Raw genomic sequence first — 19,305 nt, forward strand, 5'->3', positions numbered from 1 at the left:
ACAGGGATGCTTTCTAAAACAGATATTGTTAATGTTATATGTCTCTTGTTACTCAAGAATAACATCCATGAACTACTTCCAACTTAGCCTCCTGAAATCCAGAGCATGGGTAAGGATCATATTTGCTGTGTATAGAACAGTAAAAATATCTCTAGAGCTAAGGATGAGATACCTGGATTCTATTTCTAGTTTTACCTCTGTCTAGTTGTATGACCATGGGCAAGTCACTTGAGTGTCAGATATAAACTTAACTGTACATGCCTAGCCTATCTTACAGAGTTGTACCTCAAAAGAGAGTAGAACAAATACACTTTTATGGTTGGTTCCACAGGCCACACCTTGAATAAGCCTTGTAATATCAAAGATTGAAAAAAAGCATTTTGAGCAATTAAAAGCAGTAGTTTAATTAGGTGCCATTATTATTTTATTTGGCATTTCATACCATGTTTCAATGGAGAGACTAGATTTCAGCTTTGTCCATACTGAATCCGAGTGGGCCTCCTCCTTCATTGCCTAAATCTGAAACTTGTTTATGGGTGGCTGCTGAGAGAATAAAATAATCAGAGGCAGTCAGTAGAAGAAAGTGTGATCAGCTAGGAAATCACCTTGGAGAGTAAAAATAAAACTATTTTTTCTATCTATGGCTTAGCAAGTAAATATGAAAAGGGAGTGAGAGAAGTGGGAGACAAAAACGATAAAGGAACAGCGAGGCAGGAGACAGCTGAGGCAACAAGGGAGGATGGCAAGGTGAAGGACAAAGTTGAAGAAATCCAGATGGGAGCCTTAGTCTTTAATACATCCAGCAGATGCTTGACCTTGAAGCAGACATAGAGGGTATACAGATTTTTAATTTCCTTTGTGAAAAATACAAAATAAGCATTTGACTCACATGAAGACAGCTTGTGATATCTTTGGTCATCAGTGCTTCCCTGAGTGCATACACCAAAGGGTGCTTTTCTACTGTGAGCTGATTATACCCCTGCTCCAAGCCTGTCCCATTCTCTAAGCTTTGGGCCTCTTAGAAAGTATTGGAAATACTAGGGATGAGATCAAGGAAGGAGAGAGGGATTCAGGAAAAAAGTGAGCTGGATGAGAAGGAATTTCCTGGACCCTAAAGTGGTTCCCTGACTAGCCAACGATGCCAATATAGCATAGTCATCATGAGCATGGGCATTGAGATTAGCCAGACCTGGGTCTAAATACTGATTCTGCCACTTACTAGATATGCGTCCTTGAAATAGTTGCTTCCTCCCTCCGTGCCTCAGTTTTCTCACATATAATGTAAACAAAATAACTTCCATCTCCTAATGTTATTGTGAGGATCAGATGAGTTAAGACAATTAAAATGCTTAGCACAAAGCCCAGCACCTAGCAGTAAGTACTCAATAAATGTTCAACATTACCATTATAATTTGGAACCAGAAAGAGCTTCCACCTGAGCTATATTTTGAAGAAATGTTACATTCATAGCAACTGCCACAACCAAACAAGCCTGTACCCTACACACTTTTGCAAATGCTTTCCCAAATTCAGAAAAGATGTTTCTTTTATCAATTTCTCTCCTGCCTAGTGCCCTCTCCAGCTCTCACACTCTCTTGTGCTTTCTGTCTCCCTCCCCATCCCCTTCCTCCCCTGCCATCAGTAATGCAGCCGCTAAGGCTCTAAATAGATATAAATATGGGGCAATACACAGACTCTGCTTCATTTGAAACTGGGTAAACTTGTCCAAAAGAGATGACAATATTGCTTTTGTTTCTCAGATCCTAGAATCTCCCACAAATCTTTAAGTGGACATTCCAGTGCCTCTTCAACCCACTCCTAGCTACTTCAGCCCAGGCTCTCAGAAATCCAACAGTGCCACCTTTAAGGCCTCACTCACAACTCTGACACCTGCATCCTGCTCATATAGAAACTTTCTCTCTTCTGAATGTATGGGATGTTGAGAAAATTGCAGGATGAATAGGAAAGGCATAATCATCATGTTAATGGGACTTTAGACATGCAAATGTATGTTCTGAGTGTGGATGAGCTAAACAAAGTCCGTGTTAGAGGCAGGAATGGACAAGTGCCATCAGAGCCCCAGATGTATGATGCTGGGAGGAGGGGACTAAGAAATAATGAAAGGAAGCATAAGGGTTATTTAGAAAAATGGGGCATGTGAAGGACTCAGTGAGAGGTGGGTAAATTGACAAGAGTGCATGAGAAAATAGGAGATAGAAGTCTGAGTGCCTGCGAGGAGCAGAGATCAGAGAATTCTTGAAAGCCAGAGAGCAAGAGGGGAGGAGCCTGGTGGGAAACTGCCAAGAGCTGAAGCCTTTGTGCTCAAAGAGCTCCAGGACAGGAGTCCATGGGAGCCTGTCTGATCAGACTGCCAGGTAGATTCAAGCAGTTTTTTACCTGGGATCAAAGAACCCTCCTAGGAATCGGGCCAAAGTATCTTGCTTCCCACTGATGAATTAAGCTAGACTAAATCTGGGCTTTTCATATCTGGGTAGCCTTTGGACCTTCCATTTCTTCCCAGTGTAATAATGCATTTCAAACAGCTAACTAAAACTCCTGGCAACGAGTGTCAGAGGAGACTAAGAGAACACAGGAAGGGCAGGCCTCCTATCTGGCCTACATCGGTCTCTATGCCACAGTACATTGCTTTCCATTTAAGGGTGTTTTTCAAATTATCCCCTCAGAGAATACTGTGTTCTATGAACAAAACCAGAGTATTTTGACACTAAATATAAAATGAAATAAAATAAAATTATAGTCTTTTTCTCTAACGTTTTCAGGGGAAAGCAATAAGTTCATGGTTAGAATGTGTTCTCATAAATGTTGCTCCCATGTACATATACTAGAATATAAAAATTAATATTTGAGTTAGCAAGGAATTGTATTTGTAGATATTTTATGATTTCAATATGAATATTTCATGATATTCTACATAGAGCTCTTGGTTTGTAGTGCCATTCACTGAAACAGGTTTAAAAGCTCTAAAATTAAAGATGGGGATCATTGTCTTTATTCTGCATAATAATTTCCTCCCTTTCACTTTTGCTCCCTTTCAATTCATTTTCCTCACATTACCAATCATTCTCTTTCTAAAATGTCAATCAGATCATGTCACTTCCAGATTTAACCTCTTTAATGGCTTTCTAGTGCCCTTAGAGTAAAATGTAGACTCCTGACCATTGCCCACAGCCCCTGTGTGAGCTGGCCCTTCCCCACCTCTCCAACCTCATCTTGCCCCACTATCCTTACTCACGAAGTTCTAGCTGCACTGGCTTTTACCAGTTCCACAAATATGTCTAGCCGGAGTCAATCTCAGAGAACTTGTTCCTGCTGTTTCCTCTACCTAGAGTATATTTCTAGGTACATTCTAGCTATGGTAGGCAGAACTCTTGGCTCCCATAACCTTCAGCCCTTGGTGCCGCACCTGTTGTTATGTTTACATTACATGGCAAAAATTAATTATTCAAGTGTATTCATGGTTACAAATAAGTTGACCTTAAGATTTAAAGATTATCTTGAATGTGAGCACATGAGCCCTTAAAAGGAGAAAATGTAAAGAAAGAAGTCAAAGAGATTTGGAGCATGCAGAGAACTTGAGCCACACTCGTTGGCCTGAAGATAGAAAGGGGCCATGTGGGAAACATGAAAAGGAAATGAGCTCAGAAGTAAATTCTCCCCCAGAGTGTCCAGTAAGGAATGCAGCTGGCCTACACCTTGAATTGGCTCTCCTTCTCAGACCCCATTGTTTACTTCCATCATGGCCCTTCTCATACTTTTAGCTATTTTATTTTATTTGACTTTTAACATAAGCCCCATGAGAACAAAGATTTTTGTTCACTGCTGTAACTCTCAGACGTAGGAAAGTGAATAGCACAGAGGAAGTATTCAATAAATATTTGCTGAATTAATTAATTAATTAATATTGAGACCTTTTTTTGCCAGGAATTTACTATCTTATGCACTTGACCTACTATATTTCATTGGATACTCACAGTACCAACTCAAGCTAGGCAGTGTTACTTTCTCTGTTTTATAGATAGATGATGTTCAGAGTGATTAAGTACATTGTTCAAGATCACAAAGCTAGTAATTGGTAGAACCAGAATACAAATCCAGGTCAAAACCACATTGAATTTCAAGTATTAAAAAAACATGGCTTGACCTGTGGTGGCGCAGTGGATAAAGCGTCGACCTGGAAATGCTGAGGTCGCCGGTTCGAAACCCTGGGCTTGCCTAGTCAAGGCACATATGGGAATTGATGCTTCCTGCTCCTCCCCCCCTTCTCTCTCTGTCTCTCTCCTCTCTCTCTCTCTCTCTCTCCCTCTCTCTCTCCTTTCTAAAATGAATAAATAAATTAATTTAAAAAAAAAACAGATTACAGCCTGACCAGACAGTGGCACAGTGGATAGAGCATCGGACTGGAAAACAGAGGACCCAGGTCTGAAACCCCAGGGTAGCCAGTTTGAGCATGAGCTCATCTGGTTTGAGCATGGCTCACCAGCTTGAACCCAAGGTCACTGGCTTTAGCAAGGAGTCACTCTGTCTGCTGTAAACCCCGCCCCCGGTCAAGGAACATATGAGAAAGCAATCAATGAACAACTAAGGTGCCTCAAGGAAGAATTGATGCTTCTCATCTCTCTCCCTTCCTGTTTGTCTGTCCTTATCTGTCCCTCTCTCTGTCTCTATCACAAAAAACACACAACATTTCTGCCTGATAAGAGCTTCTCAATAGGTTTTAAAAATGCACATATGCACAAACGCATTAAACACTGCATTTTAGGCAATTTAGAGTATCCATAAACCTCAAGTTAACTTCAGCTATACTAACTACATCAAAGGGTATTCACACTTTAATAGAGAGATTAGCTGGGTTGGATCAGACACGCTTCAAATGTCCTTCTAATTCCTAGATGGACATTTCTGAAGATGAGCAAAAAACTTTCAAGGCTCAAAGACATTAAATACCAATAGTAAGATTACAGGTGTGAGGATGATCAGTATTTTAGGGACAAGGATATGTTCAATATCCCCTATGATTAAAAACCATGTAAAGTATCCTACCCATAAGATCTGTAGGTCTGTAGCAGTGCCTCTGGTGGAACCCAATATTCCAAATATACATGAAGTTAACAGAGATTTGATAATAGCCTGAAGCAAAGTAAGTAACAAAAACTCACCACAGAATTTTAGAACTTTGAGGGAAGCCACGGTTTCTAACCACCCACCTCCTCTGGTTCAAAGTCTGGGAGCTGTGACAGCTTCCCTTTCTCCAAAATCTTCACCCAGCCCTGGCTCTGAGCATTATTACATTGAAACCAAGTATTTATGTTCCCTCTCAGCTTTGTGTAACACTTGAAATTCCTTCCAGATAAACAACAGGATTGTGGCCAAGAAGGAGCCAGGAAAGAAGTGAGAGATAAGACCTCAAAGCTTGATTTATGAAGTCAAGTTTCTGAAAGCTGCTCATATCCCTCAATGACCAGGCAGCAGCTGGCAGACGAATATCTTCCAGCTTCACTGCCACCACCCCAGGGCTTGTCGGGGCTAGTCTGGTGCCCACAACCTTGGAATGCTGTTCTCCCTTTCCCTTATCTCCTGTCCCTTTCCTCACAGTGAGTCATTATGACAACCACAGACTCTCAAACTGGGCTTCTTGAATGCAACTGAAACCACTTTGGGACAGAGAGCAGGGAGAACATGAGTACACCCAGGTCACAGCAAGACTTGCTCATCCTCCACAGATAGGAACCGCCCCAAAGTCCCTTAAGAGTTTGGGCAATTTCCAACTAAATCTCCTTCACTTTTCTAAATGGCCTCCTTGCTACACATAGCCTTTCCTGCGGTTTCAGCTTCCAATTTGCAAGGGGATAGCATAGTGTTTAAGAGTCTAGCCTGACCAGGCAGTGGTGCAGTGGATAGAGCTTCAGACTGGGATGCAGAGGACCCAGGTTCGAGACCCCGAGGTCGCCAGCTTGAACACAGGCTCATCTGGTTTGAGCAAAAGCTCACCAGCTTGGACCCAAGGTCGCTGGCTCGAACAAGGGGTTACTCGGTCTGCTGAAAGCCCACAGTCAAGGCATATATGAGAAAGCAATCAATGAACAACTAAGGTGTCACAACGAAAAACTGATAATTGATGCTTCTCATTTCTCTCTGTTCCTGTCTGTCTGTCCCTGTCTATACCTCTTTCTGTTCCTGTAAATAAATAAATAAATAAATGCAGAGTGGAATCATCATTTAAAAAAAAGAGTTTAGGCCCTGGCCTGATCAGGCGGTGGCACAGTGGATAGAGCATCGGACTGGGATGCGGAGGATCCAGGTTCGAGACCCCAAGGTCACCAGCTTGAGTGTAGGCTCATCTGGTTTGAGCAAATCTCACCAGCTTGAACCCAAGGTCACTGGCTCGAGCAAGGGGTTATTCAGTCTGCTGAAGGCCCACGGTCAAGGCACATATGAAAAAGCAATCAATGAAAAATTAAGGTGTCACAACAAAAAACTAATGATTGATGCTTCTCATCTCTCTGTTCCTGTCTGTCTGTCTCTGTCTATCCCTCTCTCTGACTCTCTGTCTCTGTAAAAAAAAAAAAAAAAAGAGTCTAGGCCCTGGAGCCACACTGTCTAGTTTCTATCCAGTTCTGCTACTTCTTGCTGGCTGAACTGTGTGGCCTCAGCCAGTTACCCAACCTTTCTGGACCTCTTTCTTCATTAGTAAATCAAGATAATAACAATAACTCGAATTCTTGGTGTTGTAAGGATTCAACAGGTTCTTACAAGTAAAGCACTTAGAACACTGCCTGGCTTGTAGTTAGTACTGAGAAAATGCTATCTATTAATCTTTACCTATTCTAAGAAGCAAAGAATCCTCTTGTGTATCCAAAGCACAAATAGATACCTTAACTGCTGCTTTCAAATCTATTACTATGTATTCTATAGTACAAAGTGTGATGACCTTAACTTGGGGCTATAGGATGCCCTACAGCAGTGGTCCCCCAACCTTTTTTGGGCCACGGACTGGTTTAATGTCAGAAAATATTTTCACGAACCAGCCTTTAGGGTGGGATGGAAAAATGTATCACGTGACAAAGACAAGCGTCAAGAGTGAGTCTTAGACAAATGTAACAGAGGGAATCTGGTCATTTTTAAAAATAAAATATCATTCAGACCTAAATATAAATAAAACGGAAATAATGTAAGTTATTTATTCTTTCTCTGCAGACCGGTGCCAAATGGCCCACGGACCAGTACTGGTCCGCGGCCCAGGGGTTGGGGACCACTGACCTACAGTGAAAACAGTAACAAATATGACTTACTGAGCACAAATGTCACTTATTTCAGGTCCATCTCTAAACACTTAACATGTATTATTTTATTAAATATGCAACAGAAACCTAAGAGATTGATGCTGTTTTTATCCTCATCTACCCCATTAAGGCAGAGAGATTAAAGTACTCTGTATTATAAACTTTAAATAAGCTAGTTCAAGGGTTAATTATCCTGGGCTGGGGAAAAAATATTGAGCAGACAAAACTCTAACTTTAAATCACAAACTAGAATTTGCATAAGCAGAAAGAAAGAGAAGGGGGGTTCCCAAGTAGAGAAAACCAGAGAAATGGAAGGTGGAAATGATCCTGGTGTGTGTGGAGTAAATAGACTGCCCTGACTGTGCCCAGAGGCCAATGATGGAGAAAGGTAGGAACTCAGGCCGATGGCATTATCCTTGCTACTTCCTAGATTGAACAACTGAGACTTGGTACTGAAACAACATCACTCAGCCTCTCCAATCCAGAAGTAACAATCTTTTGCTTTCTTTTCCTACTCTATTCACTTTAGATGATCATGTTATCTTTGGGGCTCCCTGTAAAATAGAATCCATAGCCACATGTATACACTCAGTTTCCAAGGTCATAATTTCTCCTTTTCAGCACCCCAATGAGATTTGTCAAAGTTCATAAGGTAGGCCAGGAGAGTAACACATATGAGGGCTGAGCTAAGGTTGACGTTTTCCCTACCTTAAGATTCCAAAGCAATTCAAATCCACACTGGAACCTTATCACACCCCCTATATGTCCTTATTTAAACTTCTTGCTTCATTGCTGACCCTGACTTTGGGGTTTTGACCAGGGTGGCGAGAGGTCTTTAAGAAATTTACCTTCTTTTTTTCTGCAAAAGCCTGTAAATCTTTCAGTCATGTCAGACTATTTATTGAATCATATTTCATCCTATGGAATCAGAAGAGAGAATAAGCAGAGTTAAATTTCTAAGGAAAGAGAACTAGCCAGAACAATTTTTTTTCCAATCCAGGAAAGGTTAATGGTAATCTAGGTTTTATATTACACACAAAATACCAAGACAATAACCTCCCTCTTCCTGCCCTCCTTCACCTTCTAAAAATGAGGACATTGAGAACAGGAAGGAAAGAGTAACCACCTTCCCATCATCACCCCCTGCTCCCCCACTTGATAGTTGAAGGTTTATTCTCTTTGATTGATGAATCCCATCATGACCGAAATGGGGGTCTAGACAGTATGTGAGAATTTTATCTTCTCCCTGAAGCCAGAAATGCATGCCCAAATGTTGCCATGGAAACACACTAGTACTCAGGCTCCAAACTACACAGCGTGATGCTTCTCTAGGGACCACAGGATTCTGTAGTTTTTATGTTTGTTTCACCTTATTTCGGATGTCAGTAACATGTTGGAGTCTTAGCAGATCACAGGCTAGTCTGGGAAACAAATGCACCACCAGTAAACACAAAGAGAAGAGTAAGCTAAAACTGGTCTATAAAATGGAAGACTGGGTTTTATTTGGAACCATGCATTAATGAATTCTGTAGCTTAGCAAGATGTTTCACCTCTCATGACTTCATATACCCTTTCTAGTATATGAGAGAGGTGAATTAACTGGTTTCCAAAGGCTTTTCTCTCCCCAAATGATTCCATATATATCTTTATCATGCACAGAAATGTCAGAGGTAATTGTTTCTAGAGCATCAGCTGCGATCCTGAGTATTGAAAAACAAACAAACAAACAAACAAAAAACACTCTTTAATGAAAAGCCTGCAAAAGGAGTGGGAGAAAGGAAATAAATGGGGGTTGAGGATGGCTGAGGATAGTAGATAAATTGTAACTAAGTATCCTCCCATTTGGTGGAAGAACAGTCAGGGTCAAATATAAGTGTTCTTTAATCATTCTGGATAGGCAGTATCTCTCACTTTACTCACTCTCTCAAATTTCCAGATTATAAGAGATCATTCTCACATTTTACCTTTAGGTAGACCACTTTCCCCTTCTGAACTCCCTATTCACTATTCACTCTACCAACCAAATCTTCTTCTTCTTCTTCTTCTTCTTTTTTTTTTTTTTTTTTTTTGTGTGTGTGTGTGTGTGTGTGGCAGAGACAGAGAGAGGGGGGGGGACAAACAGACAGCAGGAAGGGAGAGAGATGAGAAACATCAATTCTTTGCTGCAGTCCCTTAGCTGTTCATTGATTACTTTCTCATATGTGCCTTGACCAGGGGGCTCCAGAAGACCGAGTGACCCCATGCTCAAGCCAGCGACCTTGGGCTCAAGCTGGTAAGCCTTGCTCAAACCAGATGAGCCCGCGCTCAAGCTGGCGACCTCGGGGTCTCAAACCCGGGTCCTCGGCATCACAATTCAACGCTCTATCCACTGCACCACCACCTGGTCAGGCCTAACCAAATCTTACATGTGTGTGAAGTCTAGCTTAAGTCCCATCACCCCCATGGTGGATCTCCTTTGCTCTCTCACGGTACAGGGATCACTCATGCTTCTGAATATGTGTGACCCTTAGGATATGCACCTTATAATTTTTATTACAGTCTGTGCTCCCATTTTAGCTACCTTTTCCTGTATTATTTTAAATATATTTCTTTTAAAATGTAATTACTTTCACATTTATTTTAAATATAGAGAGAGACAAAGAGAAATACAAAAATGAGCCATAATCTTCCCTTTTCTAACTCTGCTGAAATTTTTATGCAATAGTATATACTTGTTTTTATCATGCACAGAAGAGAAAACTTCTTAAGTAAGAAGAAAAGTAATACACATTTAAAGGTTAGAAAATTCAAATAGAGAAAGTTACCAAATGAAAAACAAAGACTTCGATCCACCACCCCTAGTCCATTTCTCAATGATCACTATAAAATATTTCTCATATCATCCAGAAAAAGAAAAGTGACATATACTAACATAAATATGTATATCTATACATTACAGGGTATAATCCCTTATCCTAAACACTTGAGGTCAGAAACATATTTGAATTCAACATTTTTAAGATTTTAACATTGTAGGTATCATGTAGATCAGAGGCTTCCTTCTCCCAGTTAGGACATGTGATCATACATATGATCTGGGAAAATATAGTATGGGTACCACAAAGGCAAAACTGGTTTGAGGATGCAATCATGGATGGAGGTGGGATACTACACAGAGCTGGCTCTATAAACAGTCTCTGATCTCTATGAAAGTCCTAAAGGCAAGCCAAGAAAAGGACCCAGAAAAAGACACTCACCTGAAACCAATCTGGCAGAAGAAACTGATGCCAAACAGTGACCCAAATAAATCAGATTCTTTTGTTAACCTCTTTGGCTTTCCTCCTTTTCATAAATGGCATGACTATTTCTCAGGTCTTAGGGGACTTCAAGTTCGCCAGGCAATAGAGAGAAGGAAGGGACAGAGAGAAAGTAAGAGAGAGAGAGAGAGAGAGAGAGAGAAAATATGAATATAAAGACAATCCCTTATCCATTTTTCTTTAAAACAGCCTGTCCCCCAAAACTTGGCAGAAACACATTTGAGGAAAAACTTAGTATTAACTGGCATGCAACTATTTGTAGTCTCTGTTTATCCTAAATGGTGTGAATAGTCAAATATGTTGCTCCACAAATTTTAATGTGTTTAATATTGAAGTGGTCTAATTATGCCTTTGCTGTACCAAATCTCACTAAGTGAGTGACACTAAATAGCATAGGCACTGTATCACCATATTAAACATACCAATTTCCTAGGCGAATGGTTGGCAAACTATATAGCCTATAGTTCAAACATATTCAGGTAGCTTGTTTTTGTGTGGCCTATGAGCTAAAAACATCTGTTTTTACATTTGTTAATTTCAAAAAAAAATCAAAATAATATTTTATGGAATTCCAATTATGGACTCTATCATATCATATTAGAAGAGAGTGATACCCATTAGCTTACAAATCTGTCTATGTCTGCTTTCATGCTACAGTAGTAAAGTTGAGTCATTAATATAGACTGCGTGGTCTGTGAAACCTATAATATTTATTATCCATTCTTTTACAGAAAAAAAATTGCCAAACGCTGCTCTAGTGCATGCCCATTTGTTAATTGATAGGGTTCTCCCAAAGTTCTGTACTTGACATATGCCTGGCTATTGACATAAATTAGTGAAGCAGCCTGGATATAAAAAATAGGGAAGAAGGTGGCAAACTAAAGATAAACATGTCTATCTAAAGGTGACAACCACAATTTATGATCATTCATGGTGCTGGCTCAGCTTTGCAAAATCTAATTTTTTCAAAAGAAGGCAGAAATTCAGATTTTTATGGGACTGCTCCCCATAATTTTATGCTGGCAAATACTGCGCAGGTCAAATAAATCAAGTGTGCTAACTGCCGGTTTACAACTCCTTCTCTGGAGCTTCTAACATGCAAGGATCCAATTCAGGTTGTAAGTGAGAAACTCGCATTCAACCAACTTTGCAAATCAACATGCAAGCAAAAAACAATTGAGATCATTGATAGCCTGCTCCACTGTGGATTCTACAGTGCTTGGGCTCAGAGATCAGAAATGAAAATAAAGAGAGCCTGACCTGTGGTGGCTCAATGAATAAAGCATTGACCTGGAATGCTGAGGTTTCCAGTTTGAAGCCTTGGGTTTGCCTGGTCAAGGCACATATGGGAGTTGATGCTTTCTGCTCCTCCCCACCCTTTATCTCTCTCTCTCTCTCCCTCTCTGTCTCTTCCTCTTCTCTCTAAAATGAATAAATAAAATATTTTTAAAAAGAAAATGAAAAGAGAAGTCCAACATTTCCCTTTGCTGCCTTACTTACGTGATTTCTTGTAACCTTTGACATTGGTGACCACTATTTGTTGAAACTTTCGAAGTTCTCTGGGAATCTCTCCTGGCCTGTTTTATTGTTTCTTTCTCTGGCTTCTCTTCTGCTATCTTCTATTACCCCCACACACACACACACACACACATACCAATATGGGTTTATTTCTTTTATTGTCATTCTTTCAGGCACCTAAGTGGATAAAGGGGTCACAGCATTTGTCTTTAGCTTTGTTACTCTTGCAACTCCCTCCAGAGTCTACCCAGAGAGTGACAGATTCCAGAGGAAGGTAGAAATCCTACTTAAGCCTCTGATCTAAGCTATGTACTCCAACCTAACTTTCTTAGGTTTGGAGCTTTGCGTTTCCAGTTTTTCTATTAAAGCTATATTCTGTCCCTCATTTGGCTACTGTTCTTTCCAAATCTTTTCCTACGTATTCTCATGAGGGGAAATGACTGATTGGCAGTAAAGAATTTCAATATTCTCAGGTAATATGGACAAGTGCCAAAGAAATACTAGCAAAATTTTACCCTAATTCCCAACAGAAACCTTTTCTTTTGGTTCTCTTCTCTCTTCCGAAGTTGTTCCTTCTCAGTCTCCTTTATTAACCACTCTCTTGTATCTGCCAATTAAATTATGCTGTGACCCAAGGCTTGTGGCCGTTGCCTCCTTTCTCTTTGTACTCTATACACTCTTCTTATGCAATATCAACCATTCCTGTGGTCTTAAATATAACATATATGTCAATAAAGCCAAGCTTGACCAGGTAGTGGTGCAGTGGACAGAGTGTTAGGCTAGGTCATGGAAGACCCAAGTTCAAAACCCCCAGGTTGCCAGATTGAGCATAGGCCCATCTGGTTTGAGCAAGGCTCACCAGCTTGAGCCCAAGGTCATTGGCTTGAGCAAGGGATCATTCTGTCTGCAGTAGCCCCCCAGTCAAGGCACATATGAGAAAGCGATCAATGAACAACTAAAGTGCTGCAACGAAGAACTGATGCTTCTCATCTCTCTCCCTTCTTGTCTGTTCTTCTCTCTGTCTCTCTCTGTCTCTGTCACAAAAAAAGCCAAAATCTTTATCTCCAGTATAGAACTCTCTCCTGAGCTTCAAACCCATAAATTCATCTGCCTACTGGTGATATTAACTTGGAAGTCCTAAAGGCATCTCAAACTCAACTTGTTCCAAACAAAATCAATTATCCCAGCCCCCAAAATCTTTCTTTTTTTCTTATTTACTTTTAGTGCATTTCCCCACTATTTCCTAAGACATACAAGCCAGAAAGTTAGGAGTCATTTTCCATTCCTCTCTTTAGCCTCCCCTACCACATTTAATCACTCACTATTCCCTGTGAATGCTATTTTCTAATTATCTCTGAAATATATCTCTCCTCTCTATTTCCATTGCTACTACTTGTTTTGGTTCAGGCATTCATTGTTACTCACTGCACAAACAAAGACAAAAACACTTATGGAAACTACCTACTTCAAGTCTGACCCTTTCCAGTCCATCCATGAGACTGCTTCCAGAATAATTTTTCTAAAATGCAAAGCTGGTCCAGACAACAGTGTGGTGATTTTCAGGAGGAGGGGGTTTGAAGGAGGTAGAAGAGTGTATAGGGGAGATAAATGGTAGTGGACAGGACTTGAAGTGGTGAACATACAATACAGTATGCAGATGATATGTTGTGTAACTGTGCACCTGATACCTGTATAATATTGTTAATCAGTGTCCCCCCCAATAAGTTCAATAAAAAATAAAAAAATGCAAAATTTGTCATGTTCCTTTCCTGCTTAAAACCTTCTATTACTCTGCAGAAGGTTAAGTCTAGATGTCTGTGTATGACATGTAATGTTCTGTGGGATGTGACTTATGCTTTGGACATTCTTCTTCAACTATATCCTACCCCAGTTGTCTTGAGCACCTTGCATTCCTCAACTACAAACACACCATGCTATTTCTGACCTGTGTTCCTTTGCCTGGAATGCCTTTCTTCATAACCCTCCTACAAATCCTATAGAACAGCAATCACAGCTTTGCTAAATAACAAATTAGGTAACATCTGATAGGCATTCATACTGAGATGGCTGGTGGCTACTTCTTGTCAAAGAATAATATTAGTAATACCAGTAATTATCTATATTGTGCTTACCATGTGACAGGCATTCTTCTGATTTCTTTTATAGTAACCCATTTAATCCTCATGAAAGCTCCATGAGATAGGTACTACTATTATCTATGATTTATAGATGAAACCACTGAATTGTTGTCACAATAGCTTATAAGTGGAAGAGCAGATTGAAATCCAGGCATTCTGTCTCCAGATTGTGTGCTTTTAACCACAGCCCTCTTGGTGTTACATTACCTTAATTCTGTCACCACTTCAGAGAAGGTAGTATGGTATAGCAGTTAAGAGGGTGGGATCTTCAGACAGAGCTTATTTCAAATCAAAGCTTTACCATTTACTAGCTCTGTGATCTTTAACAAGTGCCTTAACTTCTCTGCTTCTCAATTCCCTGTTTCTAAAATGAGGATAGCTGTTTTAAAGGTTACATGATTTAAGCCATACATGTTAAGTTCTTATATAGTAAACATATTAAATCTTTGATAAATGCTACCATTGTTGTTTTTATAGTGAATAAAAACAATGATTTTCTAATGGTCGAGATTTTAGATCTCAAAGGGAAGGGAATATAGAAAAGTGGTTAAGAAAAAAAATTTGACTCCTTTTGTCACTTGAAAATTTAGAGATTTAATCTCTCTGTGTCTCAGTTTCTTCATCTATAAAACGGCATAATAACAGTATATGTTTCTTAGGATTATTTTGAGAATGAAATTAGTTAATAAATGCAAAACATTTAAAACAGTGACTGGTATTTAGTAAGCACTACATGACTGTTTGGTTATGATAACAAATGTATCTTTGATGTCCTTGCCTGTTCTGCCCATGTGTATGTTCCATCTTATATGCAACTTTGTTTGGGTAACATCGGTGACATACTGCTGCTGCTTCCTTTTTTTTTCTTTTTTTTTCTGAAGCTAGAAACGGGGAGAGACAGTCAGACAGACTCCCGCATGCGCCCGACCGGGATCCACCCGGCACGCCCACCAGGGGGCGACGCTCTGCCCACCAGGGGGCGATGCTCTGCCCCTCCGGGGCGTCACTCTGCCGCGACCAGAGCCACTCCAGCGCCTGGGGCAGAGGCCAAGAAGCCATCCCCAGCGCCCGGGCCATCTTTGCTCCAATGGAGCCTTGGCTGTGGGAGGGGAAGAGAGAGACAGAGAGGAAGGAGAGGGGGAGGGGTGGAGAAGCAGATGGGCGCTTCTCCTGTGTGCCCTGGCCGGGAATTGAACCCGGGACTTCTGCACGTCAGGCTGACGCTCTACCACTGAGCCAACCGGCCAGGGCTTGCTTCTTTTTTTAAAGGCAGAGATTTGACTTCTCATATTTGCAAACAAGCGTAATCTCTGGAACATAGTCTGATCAATGAATGAATAAATGACCAAGTTGGCTTGAATCAAAACATGAATAAATAAACAAAAGAATAAAAAATTGAGTTGAAGTTCTGGGAGTGTTGTAACATCAGCAGGTAAGACCAATTTTTTTTTTATTAAATAATAGAATGAAAAATTCCTTCCTGTCCACTCTAGGGACCTATTAACTATTTAATAAAGGGTATTTAAAGCAATATGCAAATGACATACTCAATGTCACTTAGCTCAATGCACTACCTCATAGTTTTTAATCTAAAAGCAAGCACAACAGATTATTCATTTCACCTTAGATATCAAGAACCAGCATGGAATAGCTGCCTTTTTCAAACCACGGCAGCCCGAGGGTCTGGAACTGATCTAGCTAAAGAAAATTGAGGTTGACTCTGGTATAGTTATGTTCACCTCTTAATTTTGGAGGCCTTCTAAGGAAAGGGTTTCAATGCTGACTATGCATCAGAATAACTTGTGAGTGTGTTAGATATGCAGATACGCAGGTACCATAACAGACCTATTCAATCATATTCTTTGGGTACAGAGTTCCAAGACTGTATTTTAAGACATCTGCCAAATGTCTCTAAATAAAGCAATGCCTTAAGGATAATCAAGATTGGCCAGTAGATGTCACTGAACCCTTCCTAGTCTACACCACACACCTACCTGCTTGTTGTCTTAACATTTACACATTTATTGAAAAACTGTCTATAGCAAATAGCTCTGACCATATCCCAAATGCATTCATAGCTCAGGTCACATGGACCATGAAAGAGAACAAGGGCCTTGTCATACATAGCATCTGGAAACCAAATGTTTTCCTGAGCAGTTTGGTGAAGCCTCTGCAGGAAGCAGTCCCCCAGCCTGTGGTTTTTTATTCCAGCTTGATGCATTGACTAAGGTGATATGGTCTGAAGGAACCACTGTTCCTTTGAAAGCCTGGCAATAAATAGATATGTTAAATAAAATACAGAATCACAAGCAGTAACAGCAATACTTTAAGAAAGAAAAAAATTGTTTAATTTGTAAATCAAATTCAGTTTTTAATTTACTTCTAGTTCTAAAGAAGGGGGGGGGACATAGCAAAGAAGGTGCAGAAATAATCCCATCTGCTACAGAAGGCTTCTGCAGAACTTGACCACTAAAAAAAGAAACAGACTGTTTTTTGCTTCAACAACTCAGCTTCTTATGGTTCAATCAAGCCAGGCTTACCATGGAAATATTCAGGATTTGCTCAGAAATGTGGTTTATTTTAAAACACAAAAGACTCCCTGCTGGAAAACAGTTGTTGATTCCACCAAACCAACATTGAATTACAGTGCCTTTTGTCTGAGGATACAGACACCACTTATTTACACACCATACACCACTGCCCTCCCATCCCCGCCCATGTTTAGAGGCCTCAAATCAAGGTGGAGTTCTGTTTCTCTAATTTGTAGCCCTTTCCTCTATGGCCCTTGTGTGAAAGTCTGCATGTGTCTGAAGCTTGACAGCAAGTGTCAGGAAGCACAGGCTGCCATAACAAATAACATATACAAGCGGCTTAAAAAACAAAAGTTTATTTTCTCACAACTCTGGAGGCAAGGAAGTCCAAGCTCAAGCAAGGTTCAGCATGTTTTTGCTTCTGGTGTGAGCTCTCTTTCTAGCTTGTTAGCTGCCTTCTCACTGTGTGCTCACATGGCCTTTCCCCATGGAGAGAAAGAAACATGTCTTTCTCTTATTATAAAGTCACAAGCCTTATCATATTAAGACCCCACTCTTATGAACTCATTCAACATTAACTATTTTTTTTAGTGAGACAGACAGAAAGAGGGACAGATAGGGACAGAGAGACAGGAAGGGAGAGAGATGAGAAGCATCAATTTTTTGTTGTTGCAGTGCCTTAGTTGTTCAGCGATTACTTTCTCATATAATGTGCCTTGATTGGCGGGGGCTACATCTGAGCCAGTGACCACTTGTTCAAGCCAGCAACCTTAAGCTCAAACCAGGAACCTTGGGCTTCAAGCCAGCAACCTTTGGGCTCAAGCTAGCCACCATCGGGTCATGTCTATTATCTCACACTTAAGCTAGCGACGCCGTGTTCAAGCTGGTGAGCCCACACTCAAGCTAGATGAGCCAGTGCTCAAGCTGGTGACCTCAGGTTTTGCACCTGGGTCTTCTGTGTCCGAGTCCAATGCTGTATCCACTGTGCCACTGCCTGGTCAAGCAACCTAAACTACTTTCTAAAAGTCCTACATTTAAATCCAGTCATATTGGGAGATAGTTTTAAAGTACATATTTGAGGAGAGCAATAGGACACAATTCAGTTCATAACAAGAAGGTAGTACAGGAAAACTAAAAACAGATACATAGGCCAACCTGCAAGCACCTGTGGAAAAGCCCAACCAAGAAAGGAAAGCACACATTATACAAGGGAAAAAGCACAATCTCAACTGCCAGAGAGTTATCTGCACTCCCCATCACATCACCCACCCTTCACCTCAACTCCCACCCCCACCCCACTGGCCTCCTCAATAGTTAGATGTGTATACTTTGCCAAAGAGTGTCTACTTTAACTCACATTTCAACAGGTATGCCAGCCAATAGATTTATGCTCTTTAAGGCTCAATGTTCATTCCTCCAAGAATAAAGAGAAAGGGAAGATGGAAAATTGGGTACCAGTTATCATCACAATAACTAAGGAAAATGACTATTGGCTATGTATCACAAGAGCAGAGCGACATAAAATGCTGCTTTAATAATGATCATAGCCCTGGCCGGTTGGCTCAGCGGTAGAGCGTCGGCCTAGCGTGCGGAGGACCCGGGTTCGATTCCCGGCCAGGGCACATAGGAGAAGCGCCCATTTGCTTCTCCACCCCTCCGCCGCACTTTCCTCTCTGTCTCTCTCTTCCCCTCCCGCAGCCAAGGCTCCATTGGAGCAAAGATGGCCCGGGCGCTGGGCATGGCTCTGTGGCCTCTGCCTCAGGCGCTAGAGTGGCTCTGGTCCCAATATGGCGACGCCCAGGATGGGCAGAGCGTCGCCCCCTGGGGGGCAGAGCACCGCCCCTGGTGGGCGTGCCGGGTGGATCCCGGTCGGGCGCATGCGGGAGTCTGTCTGACTGTCACTCCCTGTTTCCAGCTTCAGAAAAATGAAAAAAAAAAAAAAATAATGATCATAATTACATTTGTAGAGCATGGTTTCTTTTGGCTAAGTACATTCTAGTATGTCATACCATTTGACCTTAAAGTAAACCAGAGGTTCTTGTTCCCATTTGACAGATGAGAAAACAGATACAAATGAGCTACGTCAATGCCCAAGATCACAAACCAAGTTACTGTTGGAATCAACAGTGAAATCTTAAGAATATCAGTAGTCACTGATAAGGTAACAGTACTACTTCTAGTGACGCAGGGCGCACGCATCACGGCTCTGGACGCACGTCATATCACTTGTTACAGCTAGCAGTGACAAATATGGAACCTGCCATTGACCATCTCATTAGCCAAAAGCAGATCCATAGTTCCCATTGAAATACTGGTCAGTTTGTTGATTTAAATGTACTTGTTCTTTATTTTAAATATTGTATTTGTTCCTGTTTTGTTTTGTTTTTTTACTTTAAAATAAGATATGTGCAGTGTGCATAAGGATTTGCTCATAGTTTTTTTTATAGTCTGGCCCTCCAACAGTCTGAGGGACAGTGAACTGGCCCCCTGTGTAAAAAGTTTGGGGACCCCTGCTCTAGAC

The 19,305-nt window shown here is 41.0% G+C and overlaps 1 non-coding gene across 1 annotated transcript; it reads right to left on the reverse strand.

Moving 5' to 3' along the window:
- Positions 1-15,428: 15,428 nt before the first annotated feature.
- On the reverse strand, positions 15,429-15,504 carry TRNAV-GAC (transfer RNA valine (anticodon GAC)). Its single transcript has one exon. It is a non-coding gene; the product is annotated as a tRNA-Val (tRNA).
- Positions 15,505-19,305: the final 3,801 nt, after the last annotated feature.

Source organism: Saccopteryx leptura, chromosome X, assembly GCF_036850995.1.
Source record: "Saccopteryx leptura isolate mSacLep1 chromosome X, mSacLep1_pri_phased_curated, whole genome shotgun sequence".
NCBI lineage: Eukaryota > Metazoa > Chordata > Mammalia > Chiroptera > Emballonuridae > Saccopteryx > Saccopteryx leptura.